The 6,327-nt window shown below is 49.3% G+C and overlaps 1 pseudogene; it reads left to right on the forward strand.

The window, feature by feature from the left end:
- The first annotated feature begins 887 nt into the window (after positions 1-887).
- LOC112635272 lies at positions 888-1,705 on the forward strand (annotated as a pseudogene).
- Positions 1,706-6,327: the final 4,622 nt, after the last annotated feature.

Here is a 6,327-nt window from a genome sequence, read left to right on the forward strand (position 1 = left end):
TGGGCTCAAACAGTCCTCTCACCCTTAGCCTCCTGAGTGGCTGGGACTACAGATGTGTGCTAACATGCTCGGAAGTCTAATTTTTTGTACAGACAGAGTCCCACCATGTTGCCTAGACTAGTCTCAAACTCGTGGGTTCAAGCAATCCTCCTGCCTTAGCCTCCCAAAATGCTGGGGTTACAGCCCCAATGACCATTTTTAATGACTCCATAGTAGTCTCCAGTATGGACTTAGTGTGATGAACAGTTAAAGTTGTTGGACATTTAAGGTTTTTTCTTTTGCTATGATCATGAAGTAATGAGCATTTTTGCATAAAACATCTTTGTTCTTATCTCTTGTCATTTCTTTCTTTCTTTTTTTTTTTTTTGAGACTGAGTTTCATTCTTGTTGCCCAGGCTGGAGTGCAATGGCATGATCTCAGCTCACCACAACCTCTGCCTCCCGAGTTCAAGCGATTATCCTGCCTCAGCCTCCCGAGTAGCTGGGATTACAGGCATGTGCCACCATGCCGGGCTAATTTTGTATCTTTAGTAGAGACGGGGTTTCTCCATGTTGGTCAGGCTGGTCTCGAACTCCTGACCTCAGGTGATCTGCCCGCCTCAGCCTCCCAAAGTGCTGGGATTACAGGCATGAACCACTGCGCCCGGCTTGTCATTTCATTAGAATCATTCCTATAAGTGAAATTACTGAGTCATTCTTTTTAAAGTATCATTACGGGTTATCAAGTGACTTTCCAGAAAGCCAGCACACAATCCCACCAGCACGTGGAAGAGAAGGCCCTGTTTAAAAACAATTCCGAGAGGAGCGCATGCATAGTATGTGTGGTTGGGGAAGTCACGTGGTCGTCAGAGTGGAAGCAGGAGTGAGAGGGTCCAGCAGAAGAAAACATGGCTGCCAAAGTGTTTGAGTCCATTGGCAAGTTTGGTCTGGCCTTAGCTGTTACAGGAGGCGTGGTGAACTCTGCCTCATATAATGTGGATGCTTGGCACAGAGCTGTCATCTTGGACCGGTTCCATGGAGTACAGGACATTGTGGTAGGGAAAGGGACTCACTTTCTCATCCCATGGATACAGAAACCAATTATCTTTGACTGCTGTTCTCGACCACGTCATGTGCCAGTCATCACTGGTAGCAAAGATTTACAGAATGTCAACTTCACACTGCGCATCCTCTTCCCGCCAGTCACTAGCCAGCTTCCTCGCATCTTCACCAGCATCGGAGAGGACTATGATGAGCGTGTGCTGCCGTCCATCACGACCGAGATCTTCAAGTCAGTGGTGGCTCGCTTTGATGCTGGAGAACTCATCACCCAGAGAGAGCTGGTCTCCAGGCAGGTGAGCGACGATCTTACAGAGTGAGCAGCCACCTTTGGGCTCATCCTGGATGACATGTCCTTGACACATCTTCCTTCAGGAAGGAGTTCACAGAAGCGGTGGAAGCCAAACAGGTGGCTCAGCAGGAAGCAGAGAGGGCCAGATTTGTGGTGGAAAAGGCTGAGCAGCAGAAAAAGGTGGCCATCATCCCTGCTGAGGGCGACTTCAAGGCAGCTGAGCTGATTGCCAACTCACTGGCTATCACAGGGGATGGCCTGATCGAGCTGCACAAGCTGGAAGCCGCGGAGGACATTGCATACCAGCTCTCACGTTCTCGGAACATCACCTACCTGCCGGCGGGGCAGTCCGTGCTCCTCCAGCTGCCCCAGTGAGGGCCCACCCTGCCTGCACCTCCGTGGGTTGACTGGGCCATAGCCCCGATGATTCTTAACACCGCCTTCCTTCTGCCCCCACCCCAGAAATCACTGTGAAATTTCATGATTGGCTTAAAGTGAAGGAAATAACGGTAAAATCACTTCAGAAAAAAAAAAAAATTCCATTTGATAGGTGGGAATCCTATCTCTTTGAGTTGATTTACATTTTCTTGATTACTAGTGGGGTTGAATTTTTTTTTTTTTTTTTTTTTTTTTTTTTTTTTTTTTTGGGGATGTTGTCTCTCTCTCTCGCCCCCGGGTGGAGTGGCCGGATCTCAGCTCACTGCAAGCTCCGCCTCCCGGGTTTACGCCATTCTCCTGCCTCAGCCTCCGAAGTAGCTGGGACTACAGGCGCCCGCCACCTCGCCCGGCTAGCTTTTTGTATTTTTTTTTTTAGTAGAGACAGGGTTTCACCGTGTTAGCCAGGATGGTCTCGATCTCCTGACCTCGTGATCCGCCCGTCTCGGCCTCCCAAAGTGCTGGGATTACAGGCTTGAGCCACCGCGTCCGGCCGGGGTTGAATTTTTATTTCATGCATGTATTAGGCAGTTGTAGATCCATCACAGAGAGCAATGTCATCATTCCTGTTAGCACTTGTGTGTGTGTGTGTGTGTGTGTATGTGTGTGTGTGTGCGTGTGTTGATTTTTAGTTTCTCTGTTTTTATTTTCTTTTGAGATGGAGTCTTGCTCTGTCACCCAAATTGAAATGCAGTGGCATAATCTTGGCTCACTGCAGCCTCCACCTTCCAGGTTCAAGCAATTCTCCTGCCTCAGCCTCCTAAGTAGCTGGGATTACAGGGATACGCCACCACACCCAGCTAATTTTTGTATTTTTAGTAGAGATGGTGTTTTGCCACATTGGCCGGGCTGGTCTTGAACTCCTGACCTCAGGTGGTCCGCCCACCTCGGCCTCCCAAAGTGCTGGGATTACAGGGATGAGTCACCACACCCAGTCCTAAGTTTCAGTCTGGATGAGGCTACTTTAGGGGTGCATCATGGAGGGGAAGAATGTTTTCAGATTCAGCATTTCCCACAGAACCTTAGTCTTAATGAGGACTGTGTCCCTGTGGCACCTCCTTCCTCCCTCTCACCCGCAACCACACTGTGTGGCTCTTGCAGAATTGCCCCACCTCAGAGGAAAGGTCAGAGATTGAGATTTTCCTTAAACGGAAGCTCAAATGTGCACTGTCAGGCTGTCCTGGAGATAGTACAGTTTTATTCAGGAAGTACCAAGCCAAGCCAGCCGGCCCATGCCCTCTGCTTTCTCTTCTCAGGACACTTACATTCCTTTTTTCTCAGGGGAAGTGAGAGTGGGACGGGGGCCAGAAGAAGAAACTCGCTTCCCCATGAGGCCTGTGGCGGAGGCAGCATGGACTTCCCTGCTGAGCTTCTGACTGGGCTCCCCTGACTGAGGAGCCCTGGGGTCCTTGGAGCCAGCGAGGAATGCACTTTCATCTCCAGGAGGTTACACAATCACCTTCGTGTGCCTGGAGCATCGGGAGGGCAGAAGGTGCAGCCCTCGAGCTGAGGAGAAGCAGGTGCTGGCTGGTTAGTCACTGCACCCTCACTGCTGGCCCCAGCTGCCATCCGGATGGACGGTGCCTACTCCTTTGGGGTGGGGCTCCTGCCCCACTGCACTGCAGTTACCCCGTCCTGCCAGCTGCTCCAGGAACACTGAATGCATCCTTCCCAGGCTTCCCATCAGCTTGCACCTCTCCCTGTCACTGAAGAACTTGGTACTCTCCCTTCTAGGGACTCTCTCCCAGGCCAAACTCACTCCCATTTCCCTGCTTCCTCCACTTAAGATCTTTCTTTCTCTTGGATCTTTGGCCCATATACTGGACATTCAGTTCTGTTGCCCAGGATGGAGTACAGTGGTGTGATCTCAGCTCACTGCAGCCTCCATCTCGTGGGTTCAAGCTATTCTCATGCCTCAGCCTCCCAAGTAGCTGGGATGACAGGCATGCACCACACCTGTCTAATTTTTGTATTTTTAGTAGACACAGGGTTTCCCATTGTTTGCGAAGTGGGTCTTGAACTCCTGGCCCCAGGTGATCCACCCACTTCAGCCTTCTAAAGTGCTAGGATTACAGGCGTGAGCCACCGCGCCCGGCCTGGACATTCAGTTCTATCAGATCTTCCCTGAGTGGAAGCGGAGGGCACTTCAAATCCCTGCAGGTTGGGAAAATGGAGAAGGTGGAAGCCGGCCTCAGGAATGGACAGGAGAACATTTCCTCAGCCCTTGGACTCCTGAGTGTCTTACAGCAGGATCGTGTTTTCAACTCTGTCCTCTACTGAGTCCCCTTTCAGAAGGCCCCCTTCTGTTCTTGTGGGGTGTCCCAGCCCAAGATGGGGTGGGGTGGGGTGGGTATTCCACTCCATGAAAAGGTTGGCCATTTGAAGGAACGGGAATGATGAGGTGTGGCAGGAAGCTAAAGGTGGCCCTCCACTTTTGCTGACAGAGCTTCAGTGGCCTCAAAGACAAGCATCAGCCGGGCATGGTGACTCATGCCTGTAATCCCAGCACTTTGGGAGGCCAAGGCGGGTGGATCACCAGGTCAGGAGTTCCAGACCAACCTGATCAACTTGGTGAAACCCTGTCTCTACTAAAAATACAAAAATTAGATGGGCGTGGTGGCACATGCCTGTAATCCTAGCTACTCAGGAGGCTGAGGCAGGAGAATCACTTGAACCTGGGAGGAGGAGGTTGCACTGAGCCGAGATCACGTGACTGCACTGCAGCCTGGGCAACATGAGTGAAATTCCATCTCAAAAAAAAAAAACAAAAAACAAAAATAAACAAGCATCCAAGGACATTTGCCAGGTAGAGAAGCAGCTAGGGTTAGAGAAACAGATGTAAAAGCCCTTTTAGGGTCAGAACGAGATAAAGGTGGCCTGCAGGCCCACGTGAGTGAGCACCCACGCAATTCAGCGGCAGGGCTACAACAGACCCGAGACCCCAGTAAGGCTTCACAGAGACAGCTACTCGAGGTGGGCCTTGAAGGCAAGATGTAAGACATGAACGGTGGCCTCGCAGAAACAGACATTCCCTCAAGGGGGTGAGAAGCAGGCAACACCACAGAGGTGAGAAGGCAGCTGGCGCATTTGGGAATAGCCAGATTGTTCTAGCTGCTATGGAACACATGTATAGGGTATGCACCAAGCAGGGCTTCACCAGAGAAACAGAACCAGTAGGAGATGGAGCTATGTGGCAAGAGATTTACTGCAAAGAATTGGCTTATTCGTGATTGTAGGGGCTGGCTAGGAAAATTCTCAATTCTTGAAGCAGGCCGTTAGGAAGGGCAGACTCAAAACTCAGCCAGGACCTGAAGCTGCCATTTCTTCTTTGGGGATTTCTTCTTTGGGGAAGCCTCAGCCTTGTTCTTAAAGTCATTCAACTAATTGGATCAGGCCCACCCAGGACATCTCAAATCATTAACTTGAAGTCAACTTTTCATTATTATTTTTTTAGACAAAGTCTTGCCCTGTCACCTAGGCTGGAGTGCAGTGGCACAATCATGTCTCACTGCAACCTCAATCTCCTGGCCTCAAATGATCCTTCCACCTCAGCCTCCTGGGTAGCTGGATTACAGGTGCACACCACCACACCTGGCTAATTCTTGTATTTTTTGTAGAAATGGGGTTTCACCATGTTGCTCAGGTTGATCTCCAACTCCTGGGCTCAAGTGATCTTCCTGCCTCGGCCTCCCAAAGTGCTGGGATTACAGGTGTGAGCCACTGTGCTCAGCCTAACATCAACTGATTATGAACATTAATCACATCTACAAAATACCTACACAGCAACAACTAAAGTAGCATTTGATTGAATAACCGGAGACTATAGCCTAGCCAAGTTGACAAAAAACTGACCATCACAAGTACCAATCAGAAAGGACAGAGGAAAGAGAGAATGGGATCAACAGTGTTTTCCAAAACATGAAATCCTGCTTCTAGAGGTCTGTGAGAAGATGGCACACTGGGTGACTGTTGGAGATACAGGAGCTTGGTGTTAAGATAACACTGAGTTGAGAAAGGAAAAGCTAACTCCTGTTTAAACCCTCTCTCAGCCCTTCTGATTAACTGAGAGAATGTCCCAGTTTGGTGCTGGCCTGATTTTTTTAACATCTCTAAACTTGTTGATAACCTCCCTTTTTTAGCAAAATGAGCGGAATCTGGTAGTCACCAGTGTTGGACAGTATTTATTTTATTATTATTATTATTATTATTATTATTATTTGTTTGAGACAGAGTCTCACTCTGTCGCCCAGGCTGAAGTGCAGTGGCGTGATCTCGGCTCACTGCAAGCTCTTCCTCCCAGATTCACTCCATTCTCCTGCCTCAGCCTCCCGAGTAGCTGGGACTACAGGCGTCCGCCACCACACCCGGCTAATTTTTATTGTATTTTTTAGTAGAGACTGGGTTTCACTGTGTTAGCCAGGATGGTCTCAATCTCCTGACCTCATGATCCGCCCACCTCAGCCTCCCAAAGTGCTGGGATTACAGGCGACAGTATTTATTAATAAGAACATTTTCATTGTATTTATGTATTTATTTACTTTCACAATTATTTTCTACATATG

The sequence above is a fragment of the Theropithecus gelada genome, chromosome 11, assembly GCF_003255815.1.
Source record: "Theropithecus gelada isolate Dixy chromosome 11, Tgel_1.0, whole genome shotgun sequence".
NCBI lineage: Eukaryota > Metazoa > Chordata > Mammalia > Primates > Cercopithecidae > Theropithecus > Theropithecus gelada.